This window comes from Petaurus breviceps, unplaced genomic scaffold (assembly GCF_028583685.1).
Source record: "Petaurus breviceps papuanus isolate PSGF00001 unplaced genomic scaffold, PetGlider_PUasm1.0 90740, whole genome shotgun sequence".
NCBI lineage: Eukaryota > Metazoa > Chordata > Mammalia > Diprotodontia > Petauridae > Petaurus > Petaurus breviceps.
In genome coordinates this window covers 6,181,579-6,207,835 of record NW_027187330.1, presented here as the reverse complement: position 1 = coordinate 6,207,835, position 26,257 = coordinate 6,181,579, and the positions used below count along the sequence as shown (strand labels likewise).

The following is a 26,257-nucleotide window of genomic DNA, read 5'->3' as shown; positions in this document are numbered from 1 at the left end:
GAGAGAGAGAGAGAGAGAGAGAGAGAGAGAGAGAGAGAGAGAGAGAGAGAGAGAGAGAGAGAGAGAGAGAATCAGAGTCATTATTCCCATGTACTTAGAGGGAAAGTTCATTAGAAACCTGCAAACTTAAAGTGGGACAATTAGCTTTACTTCCTCTTAGAGGTTCCAGGCTCCCCTTCCCAAAGGCCACTCCTTGGACAGACATACTGGATATCCTTTAATTAGTTTTTTTTTCCTTTTTCACTCTTCTTTGCTAGTTTTCTAAACTCAGGTATGTAAGGGTAATGCTCATAAATCCAGAATCCTAGGAGAGGGTCCAACTTGCCCACAAAAATCCAGTAATGCCTACATCTAAAGCACTTTTATGGGTTTCTGACCAGTTCTGGTATCCCTGATCACCTTCTTTCTCCCAGTTACCCGTTCTCCTTGCCTTCTGGCAGCCTTGAGGGCAATGGAAAACAACATGTTAGATATATTTATATATATTTTGGATGGGCTTTAAGCTCATAGGTCTTATATCTCACAGCCTTAACTTGAAATCTAAGGATGAAGAAGGAGAGAAAAAGGAAACTCTTCAATTTGCTTGAAAAGTCTCTGAAGAAGCTTTATGAGGTTAATGTTGGATGCTGATCAAATGAATCTGTAGAGTCAGCATGGCAGTAGGTGCCAATTCAGGGCTACAGTAGCTCCTTACTATGAACCCTGCCTCTGTCTGCCTGTCAGCTGTATTCTGGCTCCTCTGTCACAGTGAGTCCTGTTTCTATCTGTCATGTTTATTTTGGAAGAATAACTTCCTAGCTAGCCCATTTTGCTATCTCCTTCCCTGAATGTATCCACTTTAACTCATCATTATTCCATTATTTGTTCTTTACTTCTCCTCTGTCCTATCCTAATGTAAATTTGGATAAGAATCCCCAGCAGACTCAAGGAGACATAACATACAAATAACAATTGGCTGAAAAACCCTAAAGTGCATTGAATTTGACCCACCAGATGTTCAAGATTCAGAATATCGTGCAGGTATTAAAGGGTCTATAAATCTCTTCTCTAAGTCAGGACATTTACTAGGGATTCAAGATAATAAGTGACTAGTACATACAGAAGGATGAGAGGCAATATAGATTGGTGTTGGAGAGGGGGAAGGAGAGAAACAGCATGATGTAGTAGAAAGAGCATTGACCTTGGAGTTGAGAGACAGAGGTTCTAATCCTGATTTCTCTGTGTGTTTCCTACTTGTTGTGACCTTGAATATGTAAAATGGGGCCGGGGAGTCAATTAGATGATCACTCTAGGGATCCTTCTACCTGAAAAAACTCCAAATCAGTCTTGACCAACATGGAAGTATTTTTTTAATTTTATTTTTTGTCCAGATCTGTGAATCCTGGTATGAAAAATTCCTCCATCAAAATTCCTCCAAACTGTCAATTCACACATCAGTTGAGGTTCTGGAGAGTTGCCTAAAGTCACACAGATAAATATGAACCAGAGGCATCTCTTAAAGCCAGGTTGTCCTGACTCCACTATTCCAAACAGCCTCTGTAAATAATAATCACCAATATTTATAGTACTTTAAGGCTTACAAAGCACTTCCCCCTAAGACCCTGTAAGGTAGGCAGTACAGGTATTAATATCCCCATTTGACAGATAGAGACGGAGAGATTAAGTGACTCAGTCATGGAACCTGGTTTGGCTCCAGACCTCCTGTTGCTAAGTCCCACTATCTCTCCAGTTACCCCATGCTGTCTTTCGACTGGGCTGTTCTTTCAGAGAGCTAGGAAAAGTTCAGAGGAACATTTAGAGTAAGTCACCCCTCCCCAATCAGTGCATTTTCCTTTATGTCTTCTTATGAAAATCCCTATTCTTTTTTTAAGCCTAGTTTCTCTCCTCTGTGGATATAGGCAACAGCCAGTGGTCATCATTCACGTTAACCTTTCAGACATTGGAACAATATCTAGGTTACCTCACAGGCAAGAGAGAATTGAAGAAAGTTATCATGGAAAGAAACCTTAAGGCTTGCCTGGTGGAACCCCTCATTTTACAGATGAGGAAACAGACCCAGAGAGTTGAAGTTACTTTCCTGAGGCTATACAGTTAGAAAGAGATGAAGTCAGGGCTCCAGGTTGGCTTCCCCAACTAGAAAACCATACAGAACAGTGGAAAGAACCCTAGTTCTGGAGCCAGAAAGCCTGGGTTTGAATCCTGCCACTCCCTTTGTGACCTTGAGAGTTACTTAATCTCCCCAAGCCTCAGTCCCCTCATCTGGAAAATGAAGAAGCTGGCCCTGATGTAGGATATACCAGAGGCTGCCCCTGAAATCCAGTCTTTCTGACTTTCTGTGCCCCATGCCACAATGATTTATAAATAATAAGAAGTCATTTAGAGCATGGAATGATATTTATGGTGTAGAATGAATGCCAAAGTAGGACCCTAGGTCTAGAGCCGAGGTACTCTAACTCATTAGAAGTGGATAATGCAAGGTTGCCAGGCTCCTTTCTGAGACAATAGAGACTCTTACACTGACTTTTAATTCAGAAAAACATTGATAATATCTGTCACTTCATAGCTATCATAGCTCCTTATTATAAGACCTGCTTCTGTCTGTCTGTTTGTCAGCTGTATTTTGACTTCTCTGTTCCAGTGAGTCCCTCTTCATCTTTCCATAATGTTTATGACTGGTCAGTCCTGATACCAACAAAATCCTCACTGAGGTCTTTTTAGGTCAAATTTGGGGATCATGGGAAATCAGAACTGCAAAATTATTCTTTTCTCATCCTGTCACTTCTCCTATCCCCTTGACTAAAAAGATAAATTTACTTAGAGGGAAAAAGCCCTCTCTCCATCCATGATTCAATTCAACCCTACTGAAATCAATTTAACAAAATGTATTAAGTGATACTATGTGTGGGACACTGTCCTAGGCACTGATTACACAGACAGAAATAAAAAGTCTTCCTAGCTCCCAAGAACTTTTCTCTTCAAAGGAAGCAGGGGAACCAATGATTAATTAGGATTCAGAAGAAATAAGCAAGTAGATGGGTGGTGGGGGATAATTAAGGAACAGAAAAAATATTTGAAGTCACTAACTCATTTAGTGATTTTAAATATCACATTTCACCTCAACACCTTAAGCTTTCTTCATAAAATCATGAGTCAAAAGTCATGAGTCAAAGGATCTGACAACCCAAAGGAAACTTCTAAAGCAAAATAATTAACAATGATAGTAATCACTGCCTTTTATATACTGCATTATTATAGGTATTTTTATCCTTTTTTATAGATAAGAAAACTGAGACCTAAAAAAGTTAATTGACTTGCCAGTGGTTAATCAGGTTATAAGTATTGTAGGTAGGATTTGGAATCAAACCTTCAAGATCCAAGCCCAAAACTCTATGTACTACACTAACCTCCCTCTGGTCCAGAGCTCTCATTTTACAAATGAGGAAACTGAGAAACAAAGACAGTGAATGTCATGTCTACAATCACAAGTCTAATAAGTGGAAGAAGGAAGTTCTGAACCCAAGTCTTTTGGTTCCAAAGCCAATGAATGCACTTTCCATCACTTCATGTTGCCCACCATATTTGGTCATTTCAAATGTTTGCTGGGAAATGTACCTCTGAGGATACGCTGCCTGTTTTCAATACAAAACCACCACACTGAACTCATTCACCCTACATTTCCTTCTTAGACAATAGCAGACTGAAAATGCCTCCGAAGTACTATCTTTTATTCATGGTGATCGCTTTCTCTCCTGTACTCCTATATGGCCCTTACTCTTATTGTCTATCCATGATGCTTATTTTGGCACTTATCGTAGTCTGTGTGGTTCGTTTACTTTCCAAATTTATGGTTTTGCATATATATTTTTGCATATTGAATATGGTTTTGCATATATATTTAGGCCTCTAGGTGATGCAGTGGATGGACAACTGGACTTGGAATCAGGAAGTCCTGAGTTCAATCCAGCCTCAGATACTTATTAGTTGGGTGACCCTAGACAAATCACTTAACCTCTGCCTGCCTCAGTTTCTTCATCTGTAAAATGGGAATAATAATGGCACCTACCTTCCCAGAGCCATTGTGAGGATCAAATAAGTTAATACTTTGCAAACTTGAAAGTGTTCTATAAATGCTAGTTATTGTCATTATTACTTACAGTAATAATTATTTGCTCAGCTAGACTGTAAGCTCCTTGAGGACAAGGCTCACTATTCATAAACATATTATCTCAATTGAAATAGACATTATTATCCACATTTCACAGGTAGGATATGAAATCGAGTCTTCACAGCTCTAAGCCCAGGGCTCTTCCCACTACACTGAACTCCCTCTAGTCCAGCTCTTTTATTTTACTGAGAGGAAACTGAGGAACAAAGAGAGTTTGCATCCCCCTTGTGGCAGATTACAATGATTCTTTGTCATTGAGGAGATCATAATGGCCTAAGGAAATATAATGGGGGGGGGTTCCTCCCAAAAAAGAATTGTTGTTGGCCTTTTTCAAAGAAGACCAAAGGCATCATGGGGCTAAGTTTTGGCTCATGCAGGAATTCGATTTAAGTGAGGCAAAACTGCACAAAGTCATCAACCTTACTCTCTGATCTTTTACAGCAGACACATTTTTCAGCTTAATGTTTTTAAAAGAGACAAATTAGGCTTAAATCTTTGGGTTCTCTTTTTTGTTGCATATACAAGCAAGCAGATCACTCTGACTTTTAAGTTTATTTTACAACTGAAACCCCAGTCTTGCTTTTTACAAGCAGCAAAAAAAAAAAAAAGTTTGGACCAGAAAATTCATCATTTTTACATGACCACATCAAACCACACCCCCTACCCTGACCCCAGTTGCCCACCATATGTAGCCTTCTTTCCCCTTTTCTGGCTGAGAAATCGGCTCACCTGCTACAATCTTATTGACTTACTGGAAGTGACAAGTTGCAATTCAATCTACCCTTCTCCTCAGCTTTTGCCTGAGAAACTGCTGGGCAGAGGCCCCCTGAAGTCCCTATCTGGGACATTCCTAAAGCATAGGGCAGTGTCAAGGCCCAGATGGGGCTTAGATCATCATAAACAACAGAAAGGAAAAATACACATTTGAGGAACTTCGTTACTGGCTATTCAAGGACCTGCCTAGACCAGACTTGAAACTCCAAGTTCAGGCAGGACAATCAGATTAAATTAATCTCCTTTCAAGGGGTTTTTTCTTTCAAGCAAATTTAGCTTTTTTGGCCAGGGGAAATGAGAGAAATGGAACGATGAGAACAGCAGTTTTCAAATTCTTGTTTCCAACTCCCCTAAAATTGGAATGAAGAAGGCCTTAGGGAAAACCTCATCACACTCTAAACTATTATAGGACAATGAGGGTGTATTTTTGCCTGCCAAATACCCCATACACCTATTGAGCAGAGTAATTGGCATGTAGTTAGATAACATAGTTAGAGTCAGCAAAACCTGAGTTCAAATACTGCCTTGGACATTTACTAGTTGTGTGACCCTAGGCAAGTCACTTAACCTTCATCTGCCTCAGTGTCCTCAAGTGTATGATAATACTACCTCCCAGGGTTGTAAAGACCAACTGAGGTAATGTTGTAAAGCATTTGGTATAGTGGCTAATGCATAGTAGTCACTTAATAAATTCTTGTTCTCTCACCCTCCTCTTCCTTATCTTCGTGACCCTAGGAAAGTTACTTAGCCTCCCTGGGATTCAGTATCCTCACCTGTAAAATGAACAAAATAGTAGCTCACGGGGTTGTGGTGAAGATCAAATATAATAACAGAGGCAAAGTGTTTTTGTAAATTTTAAATTTTTTAATAAATACTGACTGTAACTACTATCATGTTGCTGATATTAAAAAGCTTCTTAATCTAGATATGTTTCTGAGGAGTAGGGATTTAAGATGAAGGCCTAGAAAATGAGATTTGTGCTGCCTCCATAGGAAAAATCCTTTCACTAAGGAAAGCTACACCTTGATGTAATTACTGCTGTCCAGAGATCATATCATAGAGTGCACTTGAATGTTCTACACAGTAAAAGATGGTTATAATAGATGGAAGGCTGGGTTTGGGGCCAAGAAGACTCATATAGACCCTTACCAGCTATGGGACCCTAGGCAAGTCACCTTGGAGTTACAAATGGAGTCACAAAGAGTTAGACATGACTGAACAACAAAACCACACAGATACATAGATACACATATGTGTGAATATATGTGTATGTGTGTATATATATATATCAGTCAGTTATTATTTCTCATACAATTAGTTATCATGTTCACAGTCCCAATGCAGGCATTTGATTCAACAAATATGTTAGGAAGTATCATGTTAGAGTGAAAGAAATAGTATACTGTACTTGGAATCGGAGACTGTTTTTATTGTTCAGTCATTTTCAGTCATGTCCAACTCGTGTTACCTTTTGGGGTTTTCTTGGCAAAGATCCTTCCTTCTCCAGCTCATTTTACAGATGAAGAAACTGAGGCAAGCAAGGTTAAGTGACTTGCCCAGGGTCACACAGCTAGTAAGTGTCTGAGGCTGGATTTAAGTTCAGGTCTTCCTGACTCCAGGCCCAGCACTCTATCCACTGCACCACCTAGCTGCCCTTGGAGTCAGAGGGACTGAGTTCAAATCCCAGATCTGCTACTTACTACACTGGGCAAGTTATTTAATTTCTCTAGACCTTGGTTTCCTCAACTATAAAATGATTGGGTTGGAGTAGACAGATTAGTGTAGGGCAACTTAGCCTCAAGGTCTAAATCTATGGCCTATATATAAAGTGTCTACTGAACAGAACATTGCACAAGCTGCTAGAGATGCAAAAATAAAATAACAAGATACTAGAGAAACTTAAATAAGATATAGCCCCTGCCTTCATAGAGCTTACAGTCTACTACTTTAAATTTTCCAACTATTCTTCCATGTATTATCTGACCTCAATATGCTTGAATGAGGTAAGAATGATCAGAATTACACAGTTTATTTATAAATAACTTATACATTTATATATAAATTATTATAAATACATATATAATTGTACAATTATAAATATCCATGTGTTTTAAGCCACATCAAGTTTTTGTGCCCAAGGCTGACAATTCAGATAATAAATTTTCTGTGGCTTCCAGAATATCATTTCCTAAGCTTCCAACATGGTTATTGTATAGATTTGTACATAATGGTATTACTCAGTAATATTATGGAAGTGATTATGCCCTATGAATAAAAAGAACCTTTCTTCAAACACAGTGCTTGGAGTTGGAAAGGAATTCAACAATTCAACAAATATTCTTAAATACCTACTATCTAGCAGGTAATGTTTTGGGTTCTGGGTATACAAAGACAAAAACAGTCTTTAATGTCAAGAAGCTTATATTCTTTCTATATTGGGAAAGGGAGAAGAAGGAGGGATACAAAATAGACATAGATGAGTAAGCACAAAGTCCAGAAAAAAATTATTTCAAGAGAGGGAAAGAATACTAACACCCAGAGACAATCGGAAAAGGCCAGGGAGGAAATGGAGGAACCCGAAAATAGGAACCATTCAAAATAAAGACAAGGTGGCAGATGGCAGGCCAGTTTGCCTGGAATGGACAATCTCTGAAAGTTAAAAATCACTTTTTTATAACTAGAAGTAGAGTTGTTAGACATTAGTATATGGAGTGGTCCTCAAGAAATCATGCTTTTTTTTTAAACCATGGGATGCTCAGTGGCCTAATATTGGAGCCTAGTCTGAGCCTGCTAAGTACTTTTGGTATACAATCCCTACTGTCACTCATATGGTCCAACTATATCCCATAGTCCTCAAACTCAAATCTTCTGTCCCTTTGACTGAGGCAATAGAAAACAGAGATTAAAATCACAGTTATCTTTTTTTTAGGTTCTTCCTCTCATTTTCTATCTATTTGTTGCAGTTAGATTGGGAAAGGTGAACGTTGTTTGCTCATTGGCTTAAGCAACTCTCCACTTCTTAATAGAAGTTTAGACCAATGATTGTCTCTGTTGTTTTTTGCTTGTAATATCGGGGCACCTCCTCAATGCCTTTAACAATCTGGTTTTACTCTGTCTTTCTAGGCTTAATACTCAATATTCTCCTCACAATCTTCAATCTTACCCAGCAGGCCTTTAGGCGCTTCCTCACATGTGATGTTTCATTTCCCATCTCCATGGGAGCTGTGTTCCATGCCTGGAATGCTTTCTCTCCTCACCTTTGCCTCTTAGAATCTGTAGCTTCCTTCAATTCTCAGCCCAAGGGTCCCTTCCTACATAGGGCCTTTCTTGATCCCCTCAGCAGTCAGTGTCCCCCAACATATTTATATTTTTTATATTTACTCACACATCCCTTGAATGTGGGTAATGTGTCATTTTGGTCCACCCTCCCTAGAGCACAGAACAGTGCCTTGTAAGGAGCAGGTGCTTAAGTAAATGCTTTTTTAATAAATGAAGCCCTCTCTCTTTCCAGAAGTTAGTCTTCAACCCAGATTAATTTTTGTGTCATGTTTCTACTCAAACATATGTGAAGAGTAGGGCCAGGTACATGAGGGAAACAAAAAGTTACTTTCAGTTGGGTTCAACTATAGTTAGTAACCCTTCTTAGCTTCCTCCTAGACCTCCTGTGTGACGGAATTATTGTACGTGTGTCTTTTTTAGACCTAACCTAACACATTCCATCCATTACCCACCAAGATGACCCTATGAATTTCTTAATTTCATGACTTCTCTATAATTAAGAATGTACAACAGGTAAGAGATAAATTACAATTATTTCTTCAACGTTTACAAACTGTAAACACAGAACGTTAAAATCAGGAGAAACTTTAAAGGTTCACTAACTGACTACAATCCTTATTCATTCAATGAACTGTATTTATGTGCAAGGCATCGTGCTAAGCCCTATAAACATGCTTTGGCAGGGGCTAGAGAGGCACAAATGGGGTGTGGGTGGCCGTCTAAACAACCAAATTGCTACCACTAATTTCCCCCACAATTGTTTTTCTCAATAGCACGCCCAACCTAAAAACTGTTTTCTACCAGACTCCTCTTTGTTGGCAAGCAGTGGAGTTCACATCCTGCTCTATTTGGGGACCTGGCTCTATGAAGCCAGGAGAGGGAAAGACATGTTATGCCACATGTTCGGAAATTCTTGACTCCAGTTAATGTTGCCTAGGTCCTTATGCTCGGACTGTTTCTGCCTTGCCTATTTATACCAGGTACCAATTCCTGTACCCTTCTCTATAAGAGGTCAGAGGATGCATTAGCAAAGCATATTGATAAGCAGATGCTAAGTATTGTGATAAGCAGTACATATTGATAAGTATGTGGTAAGCACTTGTATGGGAATGCATCTATTATCTTGGAAGTTTGAGCTCTTAGGAGGAATGGAATCATATAGATCTGTCATCAATATTGAGTCAGATTCTCTAATGTCTATGTTCCTTCCTGGTTATAAGCTGGGCATCTTTAGAAGTCACATTCATTCTGTCAAACCACTATAGCCTTTACTGCATGGAGACAGAAATTAAGGATCTCACTCAAGAAATGATGAATCACATGGTAGTCAGGATGCGGTTATTAATTATTGTATTTTTATGTGAATAATTATAATATTAATGCTAACATATCATGGTTGAACTATGTCCAAAGGCCATTTGTGATGACTGATGGCATTTGTAGGACAAATAGAACTGGAAGGTAAAAGGCAAAGCCTAGCTATGCTCCACACCCCACCCAATGGCCCCTTCCCTTCTTCTCTGCTCCAAACCTTCCTCACCTTAACAAATTAATCTCTATCAACCAGGGCTATGGTTGGCTGGATAGCAGAGAGTTAGCCTAGTATCTAATGACAACCTAAACACACAAGAAGGAAAAAGTTCCTCCATACTTGTGATAGAATCATTGTGACTGCAATTTGAATAGCTGTGTCCTAAAGACATCTCCTTTGGGGCACATGAAAGTATATTACATGAGACATCCTATTTTATCCATAGGCCAGCTCCTGGGTTCCAAAGATCTGGGAAAGGGAAGTTTAATACTTTAAGTAGTAGAGCTCACATGTAGGAAAATACTATTCCTTGGCTCAGAAGGAATGAGTATTTAAGCAAATCTGGACCCACAAGATTAGAGCATAGGACAGAGAATGATGTCAAGTTAGATCCCATGTTTTGAAATCATCTAACGTAATTTGCTAGGACAGTTAGATGGTCAATTGCACTCACACTCAGAATCTACTCCGAAATACTGCTTAGGACTATGCTCAGAGTTAAGGACCATGCTTTGTACTCTGGTACAAACTGTCCCATGAGAGAAACTATTTTGTCAACCATGTCCCAAAGGAGTGTCCAGGAAGTCTATATTGGTTCTCTGATGTCATCTGTTATTCTTGGAGAGGCAACCTGGCATAGTAAATAGAGTACTTGAGTCTAGAAAACCTGAGTTCAAATCCTGCCTCAGACGCTTCCTAGCTATATGACCGTGGGCAAATTACTTAAGCACCCGGAGTATAAGTGTTCTCATTTGTAAAGTGGGAATAATAATAGTGCCTACATCCCAGGGTTGTTGTGAGGATGAAATGAGATAATATTTAGAAAGCACTTTGCAAACCCCAAAATGGCATGTGAATAACGTTAGCTGTTACTATTTGTGTTCAAGCAGATGGCATCACCACTTTGTTCTCTCTCCATAAGAGAGAATTTCTGTCTCTTATGCTAATGGCTAGATATCTGACTCTTACCACCTCGTCCAGATAGCTGACTCCCCTTCTATCGACATAGGGACGCTGGTATTTCACAGCTTCTCCTATTTCCGGAAACGTGCACACACCCCTCTTCATAATGCTTAATCTAAATCATTTTTGGTTGCACGCTGGATCCCATGAAGTCTTCCTGGGTCCCAAAATGAAACAAGAGAGATTAGAAGGGGGGACAGCAGAGAATCTGTCACAAGTTTAAGAATGTGTCCTCATCTGGCTCAGTAGAGGTGAACGGATTCTCTTCTCCTATATAGTGTCACTGACATGTGTCTGGCTGAATTATAGTCAGGCATCAGTGCAGCCTTCTTGAATCTCAGAGATGGACTGATCTGGGAGAGTGCTATTACAATGACATCACAAATAAAGATGACTTGACAGTTTGTCCAGGTTTTGGCATAATGGATTCCCCACAATTAGAGCAAGGCAAAAAAGGTTACTCGCCTGCTTGCTTGCAAGCCCTTCATTTGAAAGCCCCAGAAAGCTTCCTTTCATCAATTATAATTCTCCTACTTCCCATTCCTTAAGCAAAAGTTTGGACTGTTCTGGTCATACAGGATAACTGCTGATCAATCACCCAGAAAATGATCAGTACCCATGGTTGATTAGTCCATTTTGGTTGTTTCAAATGGAACTGTTATGTCTCCAGTACCTCACACACAGTAGGTGATTAATAAATGCTTGTTGATGCAGAAATTAAAACTAAGGAGCTCAGTTGATCCTATGGGATTATAAAGGAGAACAAAGCTTAAGTTCTAATAATAATAACAGCATATGAATGTATGAACGTATGTATGTATATGTGTAGGTATAATATTTTAAGATTTGAAATATCTTATCTCACAACAATTCTAGGAGATAATTGCTATTATTATCCCCCACTTTACAGATGAGAAAACTGAGGCAGACCAAGGTTAAGTGACTGGCCCAGGGTCACATAGCTAGGAAGTGTCTGAGACTAAGTCCAGCCTCTAACCACTGTACCACCTACCTACCTTAAGTTTCTAAATTTTGATCACTAAATCAGTCATTCATCAAATAATGGTATTTAGATCTTAGAAATAATATATTCCAATATACTCATTTAACAAATGAAATTAAGAGACAGAAAGGTAAAAAGTACTTTTCCAAGGTCACTTTGATGGTAGCTGAGATAAGATTTTGACAATAATGCTCTAGCTAAACCCAATTCTCTCTCCATTACATTTAGGAACCATACCTTTTCATGACATTTATTTTGCTTTAAGAAAACACAAATTAAATTGAATTATATCTAAAAGTCTAAACTTTCCAAACATACCAAGTTGTCATTTTTGTGTTATGAAAGTATTCCTTGTATGTTTCCCTTAAAATATCTAATTTCACATGAGAATCAATCAACAAACATTTATTAAATCCTTATTATGTCCCAAGCACTGCGCTAGATACTAGGTATACAAAGACAAAAGTGAAAGAGGCCCTGCCCTCAAGGAGATTACATTCTATAGGGGAGAACAATATATGTTTGTCAACTTAGACATATATAAAATGCATACAAAGTGATGGACAGGAGGCCACTGGGCACAGCCTTCTCAGCCTTGACTGAGAAATTTACAATATGATTCCATTTACAAAATTTTAATTTGTACAACTTTCCAAGAATGCACAAGGGCATAAAAAGGTGCACGTGAATCCAAGATGCCAATCTTCCCTCAAAAGATACCACTGTACCAGGACAATAGAAACTTTGTGAGTAATGCAGGAGGCTTAAGAGGCTTGAAGCATTCACTTCAGGTTTTCCCATCGCCTCTCATTTAAGATGAACGAAGTCATTTTCTAGCTCAGCTCATTACTCTGTGCTCTGTTCTTTATGGAAAAGGTGGCCAATGTATACATTAATTTCATAGGCATGGAAGCATGAAGATGATGAGAACTTGGTCCAAAATTCCATAGCTATCAGTGATGAAGGCAAAGCTGGGATCCAATCTGACTCACTGTACCCAACATCGACTTGGCATAAAAAACTATGGGGGCTGAAGGAAGGGGGCACAGAGTCATGGGCTGAATTGGGTAACTGCTCTCCATACCTTAATTTCCACAATGGTCATATTTAGATTAAACCCTTCCTCTAGGGATGCTCATCCAGGATGCAATGAAAACAAATGGCGTCAAGTTAGAACCCATGTCTAGAAATTACATAATGTAATATGGTAAGATAGTCAGATGGTCAATTGCCCTCATACTCAGAATCTACTCCTGAAATAGACAATGAAATCAGTTCTAATGGGATAATGCTGTCTGGTTGTGATGCTTTCATTTAACTGAGAAGGAAAGGTGTTTAATTAAAAACAATTATATTTGCCCCCCAAAAAAACTTTACTTTCTTAAAACCACAAGGGATAAACTTTGTCAAACTCAGACCCCAAATCCAGTCCCTATGGCATCCTGTGGACATGAAAGGCAAAGAGCTACAGAGATGATGGATCATTGCAAATGACTCCTTTTGTTATTTGTGATTTTTTTTAATCTGGACTTGTGATCTCATTAGTGTAAGGAACCACTGGCGTAAAAACTTTTCTCTACCAATGTAGGGATCTCAGCGAGAGGGATCATGCCATGATGGAAAGCTAGGGCACTGGAGCTGGAATCACTATTCAAATCCCATCCCAAGCACACTTAGTGGTACGTCCCCAGACAAATCATTTAACTACTCTGGGTTCCTGTTACCTCATCTATAAAATGAGAGGGTTTGACTAGAAAGCCTTGAATGTCCCTCCTATTCCAAAATCTGTGATCCTATGAATTGACCTATACCTTATAATCTTAGAGAGTTGCCTTGGGGCACTTATAACTTATCCATAAACATGTAACTAATGTGTAACAATGGCAGAATTTGAACTCCAGACTTTCTGCCTCCACTAACAACACTCTTCCTTACCTGCCACACTTCTTAGGAGGTATGAAATTGAGTACTGAGGTTTGGGGAGTGATATTTCCCTTGCTGACCAAGAAGACAAGTCTCTTGCTGCCCTCACTATATGCCTGACTATTCTGTTAGGAGGGAAAATATTGGCATCATGATCCACTTACTCAAAGGAAGAATTTTCCCTTTATTTTCTGAATGAATTGTTGTCCTTTATCCCTTAACATAAATACTGCATTTCTGAGCCTAAAACTTACCTCATCACAACAAAGGGAGGCAGAACTCTGGGATCAGAGAGCATGGGTTCGAATTCTGTTTCTGATGTTTCCAATTTGTGTGACTTTGGACAAGTCGCTTAACTTTCCTGGACCTCTTTTTCCTTATGTATTAAATTAGGGTGTTGGATTAGCTCTAGACTAATAAGAACTGAATGTGGGACCAATGAAAACATAAAACCTCCCTTCTTCCAGGCTTCCAGAAACTTTATTCATACATACTCTGTGTATTTGTCCTCTGACAATACTGGAGATTTCATTCAGAATGAAATTTTAGTTTCTTCTTCTTCTAAGGGGGCCTGGCCTTTTTGTGTCTAACTTAGGACTGGGATCAAACTTTATGAAATGTGAACCCTGGAAACTCTAGTCTGGGACTTACTTGTGCAAGAAATACACTGATTTCAATTCTCACTCTCATAGGTGACAAAGTGTTTTGCTGTTGTGGAGGGTGAAATGCAACAATAAAGCATTCTGGACCAGACAGCTCTGTGAGAGCAATATCAGTTTGGAGGCAGCAGAGTAGATAGAACACTGGACCTGAAGTCAGTAGGACCTGAGTTCAAATTTGACGTTGGAGCCATGTGACTCTGGGCAATTCATTTATCCTCTGTCTGCCTCAGTGTCTTTATTTGTAAAATGGGGATAATAATAATACCTGCCTCCCAGGGCTGATGTGCAGATTATACGAGACAATATTTGTAAAGCACTTTGCAGACCATAAGATATTGTATAAACACTAGCGAGTGTTATTATCAAGGCGTGTGCCAAGTCAAGGAGTAGCACCCGCAGCCTGTGACATTTCTCATGTTATAGCTGGTACCCTGAGGGCACACACGCAATCGCAGCTGCCTATGAAGTGAAGTGTACATGTTTGTGTGGAGCGGATAGACATACAAAAATGTTGTCTCCAAAGGCCACTCTCCTCATCCATGTGGATATCTACTATTCAAGATGGCGTCATTCAAAGTGACAAAAGAAGAATTCATTGGGGGGGAAATGCTTTGAAAGAGTAAAAGTTCTACCATTATTGTGTAAGGAACATGTTGTATTCTAAGGTAGTTCAACCCCCTCATTTTACAGATGAGGCAACTGAGGAACAAAGAGGCTAAGTGAATTATCGAAGGTCCCATGGGTAATTTAAATCCAGTCAGCAGGTCAACCAGCATTTATTAAACACCTGCTGTAGGCAAGGCAGCTACGTGGTGCAGTATGTAGAGCACTGGGACTGCAAATAGGAATATCTGAGTTTAAATCTGGCCTTGGACACTCCCTGGCTGTGTGACCCTGGGCAAGTCACTTACTCCTGTTTGCCTCAGTTTCCTCATCTGTAAAATGAGCTGGAGAAGGAAATGACAAACCACTCTAGTATCTTTGCCAGGAAAACCCCAAATGGGGTCATGAAGAGTCAGACACAATTGAAAATGACTAAATAAACATATACCAGGCACCATGCTAAGTGCTGGAGATACAAAGAAAGTCAAAAGACAGTCCTTGCTTTTAAGAAGCTCACAGTCTAATAGGAGACACAACGTGCAGACAACCGTGCACCAAGGTGCATACAGGACAAATCAGAGATATTTCATTTCCAAACCTACTTTCTTTCCCCTACACTAAGGCTGTAATAATAGCTAACATTGATAAAGCACTTTAAGATTTGCAAAGCACCTTGAATAAATTATCTAATTTGATTCTCACAACAACTCCATGAGGGAAGAATAATCATTATCCCTATCTTATAAAGGAGGAAACTGAGACTGAGTGAGGTCAAACTCACCCAGAGTCACACAGCTAATAAATGTCTGAGGCAGAATTTAAAATCAGGTCTTCCTTTCTCCACGTTTACTCTCCTGTCCACCATGACACCAGGCTGCCTGAATTCACATAGAAACTGTTTTTATTTTATTTGCCACTCTAATGGATCCATGATCTCATTGGCACTTTCTGCCAGGGAAGATCACAATCTGTACACGCTTGTAATTTTTGCCCATTTTGTCCCATAAATACTCCATGGAGGACCTACCCAATGAACTGGAGTCATTCCTCTGAATCTTTTAATATCTTAGAGGTACCAGAGTAGCATGCTGTCTAGCCGTTGTCTCTCAATCTTGCTACATAGTTGGCCAACCTCCCTTTCTATTCCCATGTGTCCTCAAGAACATCTTTTGTCCTGTTTCTCCTGTGTGAGTCATGCTTGGTAACACGTGGCAACCTATTTGCACTCACCACGTGTCTTTCCACTGCCCTTTTAGGTTATTTATCATTTTCGTTAGTCTAAGATTATCGCGTTTCATTGGTACTCTCTGCCGATGCAAATGACAACCTCTGCATACTTGAATTTCTTGCCCATTTTGTCCCAGAAGGCCTACCCCCCCCAAAAGGGAGCCCTTTCTATTCCTGTGTGACCTCAATAATGTCTTTTGTACTATTTCTCCTATAGGATTCACCCTTTACTTATTTGTACGCATGCATCTTTCCACTGCCCTTTTGGTTATCCCAAGATTATTGCTTTCCATGATTCATAGCTACATAGCATCATAGAGAAAATATTGGTGTGAACAAGAGGGTCTTATCCAGCTCTAGGCCATTTGGGATCAAGTAAGGTACTATTCAGCTTCTCCAGTTCACTCCCTCCTCTATGGCCATCTCTCTATACTTCCTTGCCAACCACCTCATTGTCTGCATCAGAAACCGTGTCCTGGAGGAACTTCCAACCTGAGACATCTAATGCTTCTTTGGTGACTTCTTCTCCTGTACACCATTTCAGGAAAGCCTCTGCTATGCTTCCCCTCCTTTTCTCCTCTCTGGCCATAACCTTGACCATAAATTCACCTCTGGATGTGTACCCTTTTTTTGTTCCATTCCCTAACCCCTCCTAAATGTAGAGTATATTGATTTGCTCCTCAGTGGCCCCATGTACCATCCCTATAACTTTCCTAACCAGGATGTCCTTCCTTAGAATCACTGCCTTATTTGTGATTTTTCTTCCATTAGAATGTAAGCATCTTGAAGTCAGGGGTTGGCTTCACTTTTATATTTGCATTCCCAGGGTGAAGCACAGGGCTTGTCACATAGTAAGAACTTAGTAAATATTTTTTCATTCACTCATTCAAATGCAATCATCCTTAGTCTCTCTTTTTACTTATTTCTGATTCCAGTTCATTATCCATCTGGATCTCCTATCCAAGATGCATATAATGGTGAATGAATCTAACAGTCTGTCTTGCCAGCACACCTTATAAAGCTTTTTTGTTTGTTTGTTTAAATTTTTAATTAATTTATTTTTAGTCTTCAATACTCATTTCCACAAGATTTTGAGTTAAAAATTTTTCTCTCCCTGACTTTCCCCTACCCCCTACTCCAAAATAGCAAGCCTACTGAATACTCCTTCCCCCAATCTGCCCTCCCTTCTATCCTCCCCCCTCTTATCCCCTACCCCCCTATTTTCCTGTAGGTTAAGATACCCAATTGAGTGTGTATGTTATTCCCTCCTTAGGCCATATTCAATAAGAATCAGGTTGCCCCATTCCCTTTCACCTTCCTGCTCTTCTCTTCCATTGTAACAGTTTTCTCTTGCCTCTCTTATATGAGATAATTTACCCTAATCTATTGCTCCCTTTCTTCTTCTCCCAATAAATTCCTCTCACTTCTTAATTTTATTTTTTTGGATAGTATCCCTTCATATTCAACTCATCCTGTGCCCTCTGTCTATGTATATATGAACATACAAATGTTCACACTCACATATATATTTGTATATACATACATCCTCCTATACATATATGTATACATATATATTCCCTTCAGCTCTCCTCACACTGAGAAAAGTATTATGAGTTACAATTTTCATTTTTCCATGTAGGAATATAAATAGTTCAACTTTAATGAGTTCCTTATGATTTCTTTTTCCTACTTACCATCTTATGCTTCTCTTGCTTCTTTATTTGAAAGTCAAATTTTCTGCTCAGCTTAGGTTTTTTCATCAAGAATGTTTAAAAGTCCTCTATTTCATTGAATGACCATATTTTTCCCTGTAGCATTATACTCGGTTTTGCTGTGTAGGTGATTCTTGGTTTTATTCCTAGCTCCTTTGAACTCCAGAATATCATATTCCAAGCCTTTCAGTCCCTTAAGGCAGAAGCTGCTAGGTCTTGTGTTACTCTGATTGTGTTTCCACAATACTCAAATTGTTTCTTCCTGACTGTTTGCAATATTTTCTCCTTGACCTGGGAACTCTGGAATTTGGCTACAAAATTCCTAGGAGTTTTCTTTTGGGGACTTTTTAAAGAGGTGATCAGTGAATTCTTTCCATTTATATGTTGCCCTCTGGTTCTAGAATATCAGGGCAATTTATCTTGATAATTTCTTGAAAGATGTTGTCTAGGCTCTCTTTTTAATCATGGCTTTCAAGTAGTCCAATAACTTTTAAATTCTCTCTCCTGAATCTATTTTCCAGGTCAGTGGTTTTTTCCAAAGAGATAATAAACATTGCCTTCTATTTTTTCATTTGTTTGGATCTGTTTTATAGTATCTTGATTTCTCATAAAGTCATTAGCTTTCAATTGCTCCAATCTAATTTTGAAGGAGTTATTCTCTTCAGTGAGTTTTTGAAATTCCTTTTCCATTTGGTAAATTTGGCTATTTAAAGCATTGTTCTCCTCATTGGCTTTTTGGGCCTCTTTTGCCATTTGAGTTAAGTCTATTTTTTTAAAGCAATCGGGGTTAAGTAATTTGCTCAAGGTTACATGGCCAGTTATTTCTGAGTGTGGTGCTGAGTGTCTGAGCCTGGGATTCTATCTCCAGGTCATCCCAACACTGGAGCCAGTGCTCTTACTCGCTGAGCCACCTGGCCACCCCTAAGCAATTGGGGTTAAGTAACTTGCTCAAGGTTACACGGCCAGGTGTTTCTGGGTGGGTGCTAAGTGTCTGAGCCCGGGATTCGATCTCCAGATCATCCCGACACTGGAACCAGTGCTCTTACTTGCTGTTCTACCTGGCCGCCCCCAGTTAGTCAATTTGTAAGGTGTTATTTTCTTTAGTGTATTTTTGGGGTCTCCTTTATCAGGCTGTTGACTAGCTTTTCATGATTTTCTTGTATCATTCTCATTTCTCTTCCCAATTTTTCCTCCACTTCTCTTACTTGATTTTCAAAATCCTTCTTGAGCTTCTCCATGGCCTGTAACCAGTTCATATTTTTCCTGGAGGCTTTTGATGCAGGAGTTCTGACTTTGCTGTCTTCCTCCCACTCCATGCCTTAATCCTTTTTGTCCCCCAAAAAGGATTCTATAGTCTGTTTGTGCTTCCATTGCTTGTTCACATTGGCAGCCAATTACTTGACTTTTGAGTTCTTTACCACAGTAGAACTCTGATTCCAGAGTGGAGAGAGTTGTGTCCCAAGCTATGTCTGGTGTTTTGTCAGAGCTATTAGATGGGTGCCCTCTCTACAGCCCCCACACACTCTGGCTCACTGGTCACACACCCCAGGACCACCACCCAAGACTGTGATCTGGATCTAAGCAGGTTAAAGCAAGAGTGATTGCCCTCTGAATGGTAGCTTGGTACCCCTACAATCTGCAGTCCAGGAGCTCTGGAAGCAGCCACGCGGCAGCGGCTGCAGCCACAGCACCTCATCCACTTCTTGCCCCAGGGGTAGCAGCTGGATGCACTCCCCCTGTTCCAACAAACTTCCACACTGACCTTTTACTTTGTCTTTGGCGTTTGTGAATTGAGAAGTCTGGAAACTGCTACAGCTGCTGGTGATTTACTGAAGTCTTTTCCAGCTGCCGCTGGTCAGGCGGCCCTGGGGCTAAAACCTTGGCTCAGTCAGGAATGCGCTCTGCTCTCAGCATGCTGAGATGGACCTTCCTGCCAGCCTGCCAGCTTCCTTCAGCGGGAGATTTGTTTCTCTGTGTCACTTTGTGGGTTCTGTAGCTCTAAAGTTTGTTTAGAGCCATTTTTTACATGTATTGGAGGAGTTGGAAGCCAGAGCTGCAAGGAACTCCTGTTTCTACTCTGCCATCTTGGCTCTGCCCCCTATAGCTTTGTTTAATGTATGTATTGTTCATCCACTTTTATTTTATATTTTATTTTTTTTAAAGCAATCGGGGTTAAGTAACTTGCTCAAGGTTACACAGCCAGTTATTTCTGGGTGTGGTGCTAAGTATCTGAGCCCGGATTGGATCCCGGGTCATCCCGACTCTGGGACCGGTGCTCTTATTCACTGTGCCACCTGGCTGCCCCTAAGCAATTGGGGTTAAGTAACTTGCTCAAGGTTACATGGCCAGGTGTTTCTGGGTGGGTGCTAAGTGTCTGAGGCCAGATTCAATCCCAGGTCACCCCGACTCTGGAGCCAGTGCTCTTACTCACTGTGCTACCTGGCCGCCCCTCACTTTTATTTTAACAGAGTAATTGGTGAGATTGCTGACTTCTGTGTTGGTGTGTAGTTCATTATTACTAATAATAATAGCAAACATTTACAAAAACTTTAAGATTTGCAAAGTATCTCACATATGCTCTCTCATTGGATTCTAATACCAACCCTGTGACATTATGAGAAGTATGATAATCCCTATTTTACAGATGAGATGCCTGAGATTGTAAGATGCTAAAGCTATGAAGTTTCTGTGGCTAGATTTGAATTCAGATCTTCATGACTCCAAGTTCAACATTCTATGTACTATGCCACCTAGCTCTCTATGGGGAATCTTTATAGTATTCTGTAGCTCAGGGCATTTAGAAAGCTATCATCTCTTAATAAGAACATTTGGAGAACCTTGTCCTTAACAATGAATTCTTTTGTTTGAATTTGGCATAAGACATGACCTGGTGAACATCTTTAGCAAATATACCTCTCCCAATCTTGAGAGCAATATCAGTGTATTATTGAACAATGAATATCAGTGTATTATTGAACAATGTTATCTCTGGAGTCATAGAATATTGTATGATTTTAATGTTTTGGTGGAAGGTGTCTCACTTGAGCTGTGAAGATGGGGATAAATGGGGATCTGTATTGAAGTAGCAGCAAAGAGAATCAGTATTAGGGAAACGTAATCAAGAATAGGTGGGTGGCTTAGAGAGGAAATAAAAGAGAAAAGAAGAAAGGAGAGGAGAGGAGGAGAAGAGAAGAGAGAAGAGAAAGGAAGGGGAAGGGAGGGAAGAAAGGAAGGGTCAAAAATAACATCAACCATTTCATAGGATCATAACTGAAGGGGACCTTAGAGTTTATACAATCTAGTCCCTGATACAAAGAAACCTACTGGAAGAGCCAGAGAATGAATTCCAAAGAAGAAATAGTTTTGACAAAAGACAAGTTTCATTTAGGAGCACATTGATTTTAAGGTTCCAGTGGAATATCCAAGTAGGGAGATACTAAAGAGAGATACTGTCATTTAGCTGAGGTGTGCTTGTGGTCACTGAACTTAGTCAATGCTTTAAACCATATCCATTGACTGTAACTCTCTCTCTCTCCCCTCATCTCTCCTTCCTTATTTCCCTGGCTTCCTTCAAATCCCAGCTAAAATCCTACTTCCTACAAGAAGCCTGTACAAATCCATTCTCCATTCTAGTGTCTTTTTTCTATTGATTATTTCCAATTTTTCTTGTATACTTCTTGTTTCCCTCATTAGGCTGAGTGCTTCAGGAGAGCAGGGACTGTCTTTTGCCTTTTTTTGTATTCCTAGCACTAAGCACAGTGCTTAGAAATATCTTGGGTGCTTAAAAATGTTTATTGACTAACTATGGCCTTACTGACAAATCCTGGATCACAATATCATGATATTGTAGAGATGGAAGACTTCTTTCATTTTACAGTTGGGAAACCAAAGCCCAGAGTTGCTGAATTAGTTTCCCAAGGTTACACAGAAAGGGCAAGTGGTGATTTAGACCTGGCTTGATATCCACTATTCTCTCTGCCACATCACTTTGGATCTACTGTGTCACAACCCAGAATGGTCATTAAGACCACTGAGTTAACCAGAGTGATGATATCTGGCATGACACAATGATTTCAAGCATATGCAATTCTTCAACACACTCACCATGTGTGTCCAAGTTGTGTATGTGTGAGTATGTGTATGTGAGATTCCTCTACTAGAATGTAAGTTCCATGAAGTCAGGGTCTATGCTTTATCTAAATTTTGTTTCTCCCCCAAAACCCTCTGTACACCAAAGTCTTCTTTAAGACAAAGTTCAAATACCACCTTCTACACGAAGCCATTCCTGATCTCCACAACTGCTAATGCCTTCCCTCCCTATCTTGTCTTTTGTACACACTCATTCAGTATCTGTTTATTTTTCCTTATATATTTATCTATAGGTATTTTGTCTCCCCTGTTAGAATGTAAGCTCCTTGTGGGTAGGTGACTAGTACACAGCAGGTGCTTAATAAATGCTTCCTCATTGATTGAGAGATCATAAACACGTCTTCAATAAATGAACTCTTATGTTAGAGATAGTAAGAGGTACCTTGGTTATATTTTTTTTTATTTCTCCAATGAAATCTGTGATCATTTTACAACATACTTGTGTGCCTCAGTTTATGGCAGAAAAGTTGGGGTGGCAAAAATAGTCCTTTGGCTACCTGATTGTGTGATTATAGGTATGGTATATAGTAGTGGTTTAACATCTACAAAGCTCTGTGATCCTCTGCAGAAATGTGCTGCACAAATGTAAGCTATTAGAATTATTCATATCATCAATAAACCAACTTGGTCTAGATTCTTATCCAGTAACTTCCATCCACAAAAAGCCTTGGACATCTAGCCATTCCCTTGATAGTTTATGTTTAAGATTTGCACAGTGGGTTTATTTTAATTAGTTTAAACTTCATCGTGAACACTTTTGAAAGTCTCCTGGGCAGTTTTTTGGTCCCTTTTTACTGTCAGAGTGGTTACTAGATTCTCCTGCCAACAATAAATTAAATACTGTACTATTGCTTTGTAAATGGACCCAGGTTTTGCTGCACTGACTTTCTTTAACTTTAACTGGAAAAGAAGCTTCATTGTTTATGCACATGGGAAAACTGCCTTGGGTCAGATTTTGCTCACTAAAATAATTGGAGATTGTTTTTTATTTAATTTGATGCTCTGCTTTAAGAATTCAAAGTGCCTCAAACTGTCTTTTGAATCATTATTGTATTGTGAATAAATGAAGAAAGTCAGAAATCACAAAACTTCAGTGTTGGAAGGGACCTAAGAGGCCATCCAGTCCCCAAACAAGGCTTCCCCAACAAATGAACATCCAGTCTTTTCTTAAAGATCTCTTTCTAGTCAGGGGGAAACCTTCTATTCCCAAAGTAGCCTGTTTCACATTGGTTTAGTTCTTAATCGTTAAGGTTTTTCTCCTTACATCAAAATTAAATTTGCTTCTTGGAAATCTACCTGCTGCTCCTATTTCTGTTTTTATAGGCCAAACTAAACAGAGTCAGTGTGGCACAATGGAAAGTATTTTGATTGTCAAAGAACCTGAGTTCAAATTCCACCTTTGATATTTTGCTAGTTGTGTGACTTTGGACAAGTCAATTGACCTCCATGGACTTCAGTTTCCTCTTTTGCAAGACAAGGGGGTTGGGTGAAAGAGTCTCTTTGGTCCTTTCCAGCCCTACATCTCTAAGAATCCTCTTCCATATGACTTGAAGACAACAATCAGATCTCATTCTTCTCTCCATCTACCCACAGTCTTCTTTTCTCCAAGCTAAGCCTACCTAAATCCTTCAGTGGCTTCTCAGTGTGGAATAGACATTTGTTTGAGTTCTGGCTTTGATAGGGATTCAGCAAAGCTTGATTATGATTTTTAAAAATGTTGAAGGCCAGATACATCATAGGAAAAAAAATATCTTTCTGGTCAGTTGAATTCCATTAAATTATGTTTTTTACTCTTTACAGATGGAAAACAATGAAACAAAATACAACTACTCCAAGAAATTCTAAATACACAGAAGGCCAGAGAAAATTACATGAAGGTATGCTCCTGTGGGATTCACACCCATAACAGGTAAGGTTCCTGAGGACACTATGATAACTGTTTTTCTATTTTCTGCAATTATTCTGCATAGGATCTGTAGTATTTGGCTATTCTATACTGTTTCTTTACAAAGGGAGGTAGGGGAGTAACTTTCATGACATAACCATTTATAGACCACACTAGATCTTCTTTAAGTAAATGGAATGAAGAACTAAGAAAATTAATGATTAACTAGAGGGAGTGGGAGGAAAGGAAAAAAGCTAACTTTTCCTTTTTTCTCCTTGAGGCAAGTGAGGTTTTTTTTTTTCCTTGAAAAACTTGGGTAATTGATTCAGTTCTTCATGATGCTTTCACCACTTTGGAATTGTTAAATAGGCAAATGACATCTCACTGGGGAGTTTAAAGTCATAGTGGAATTCTAATTTTAGATCTTCTGAGTAATCCTGTTTTCAACAAGTTAAAATAGTATTCTGAGTTGGAGGAAATTGTGCCTTATTTAATTAAGTTATTGGCAATATTGACATTACTGACAAATATTCATAGAATAACACTGAGAATTACTTAACTTGTCCAGTATGGCCAGGTAAACCAACCTTTCAAGCACACTAGATTGGCCTTAGCGTTTCCTTTGGTAGTTTTCAAGCAGTTAAAATATACATAGCTTTTGTTTCCTTGCAAAGAAACAAATCATCCTGTTTTGTTTGTTTTTTAATCAGTATAATTCAGCATGGAAACAGTTGGATCCAGAGTAGTGAGACCCACGTGCAAAATAACTATAATAGAGCTAAATGTTCTCTATCCCTTTCATTCCAATGGAAAAGTCTCATGTCCTAACTATGAGTTGCCATTTGAAAATCCTGAGTGTTGCCATAGTCAATAGACAGAGGGACATGTGCCCCAAATTAAGATAAATGGAGGCCAAGGTTTCAGGCAATAGATGATTAAAGCAAGAATGTTTGGAGACAAACTACCCATAGGAACATAGAACAATGAGGTTGTGTAATACAATCTCGTCCCCACAGCACACGCACACTTGAAACCTGAAGCTCTTTTAATAAGATCCCAAAACATGGTATCCTAGTCAGGAAAAAGAAGACTTCATGACTGACATTAAGGACATTTTATCTGGATTTGACTTGTACTTCCTAGCCTCCTTCTTAGTTACCCTTTGACAATTTCAAAAGGTACAATTTCTGAACCCAGAATTACTGTACAAAAGCATGGGTGAAGTATATTGCCAATTCATTAGTTTCACCATTAATCATATTCACGTGGCATGTGCAACTGTCCATATTTTCACCAATGGTGAAAATTATGTCCATAGCATTGGGGATATATGATATCTACTGAGCTCAACAGATAATAATTTCAACTGAAATCCTCAATTCAAATATACTTTACCTTTGACCAGTTGCCTTTGCCTCAGTGAACCTTTGATTTCAACTATGATGGGAATTGTAATGGTCTATATAACACCAAGACAAGTGAGCTATTCTCAGGTCAAACAGATCAGATAAACATCTGGTTGATTTATTTGAAGGAAAATGGAAAAATTAGACAAACAAATTATTTGAAAAAATTAACTTTCACTCAACTGACAAGTCATAAGATCATAGAGTTGAGGTTGGAAGAATCATTAAAAGCCATCTAATCAAATCTCATCACTTTACAAATAAGAAAACAGAGGTCCCTAGAAGCTTAGTCACTTGCCCAAGGTCACATATATAGTGAGTGGCAAATCAAGATTTGAACTCAGGTCCTATAATTACAAATCCAACTCTCTTCTCAATGGACCACATTATATCCATATAGACCAGTTAATCATGTGCATCTGTTGGGAAGATGATGAGCCCACTACTGCTGTTAATATAGAATCCATATGTTTCTTGAGATATATGAGAATCAAGTTGGTCTCAAGTGAAAGTACTATGAGCAGCAGTTTCCAATAGACTTTTTTGTATTTTCTTGTGGCAGTTTTCAGTGTAGTTTGGATAGGGGCTAGACCCATGATTTCATTCACATGGGAACTTCTAAGTAAGGAAATTCCCTCTCTGAAACTGAAAGTCTTGTAGAATTGTCCAGTATACTGACAGAGAGAGTGGTGACAGAGAGATACAGAGAGAGAGAGAGAGAGAGAGAGAGAGAGAGAGAGAGAGAGAGAGAGAGAGAGAGAGAGAGAGAGAGAGAGAGAGAGAGAGAGAGAGAGAGAGAGAGAGAGAGAGAGAGAGAGAGAGAGAGAGAGAGAGAGAGAGACAGAGAGAGAGAGAGAGAGAGAGAGAGAGAGAGAGAGAGAGAGAGAGAGAGAGAGAGACAGAGAGAGAGAGAGAGAGAGAGAGAGACAGAGAGAGAGAGAGAGACAGAGAGAGAGACAGAGAGAGAGAGAGAGA

The 26,257-nt window shown here is 39.3% G+C and overlaps 1 protein-coding gene across 12 annotated transcripts in view; it reads left to right on the top strand.

The window, feature by feature from the left end:
- The window catches only part of CUNH10orf71 (chromosome unknown C10orf71 homolog), a 75,030-nt gene that overhangs the window by 5,568 nt on the left and 43,205 nt on the right, over window positions 1-26,257 (top strand). For all 12 annotated transcript variants that reach the window (XR_011164252.1, XR_011164253.1, XR_011164254.1 and 9 more), the window contains one exon: window positions 23,792-23,900. The gene's annotated coding sequence lies outside the window, so the exon portion shown is untranslated. The remainder of the gene's footprint in view (window positions 1-23,791; window positions 23,901-26,257) is intronic.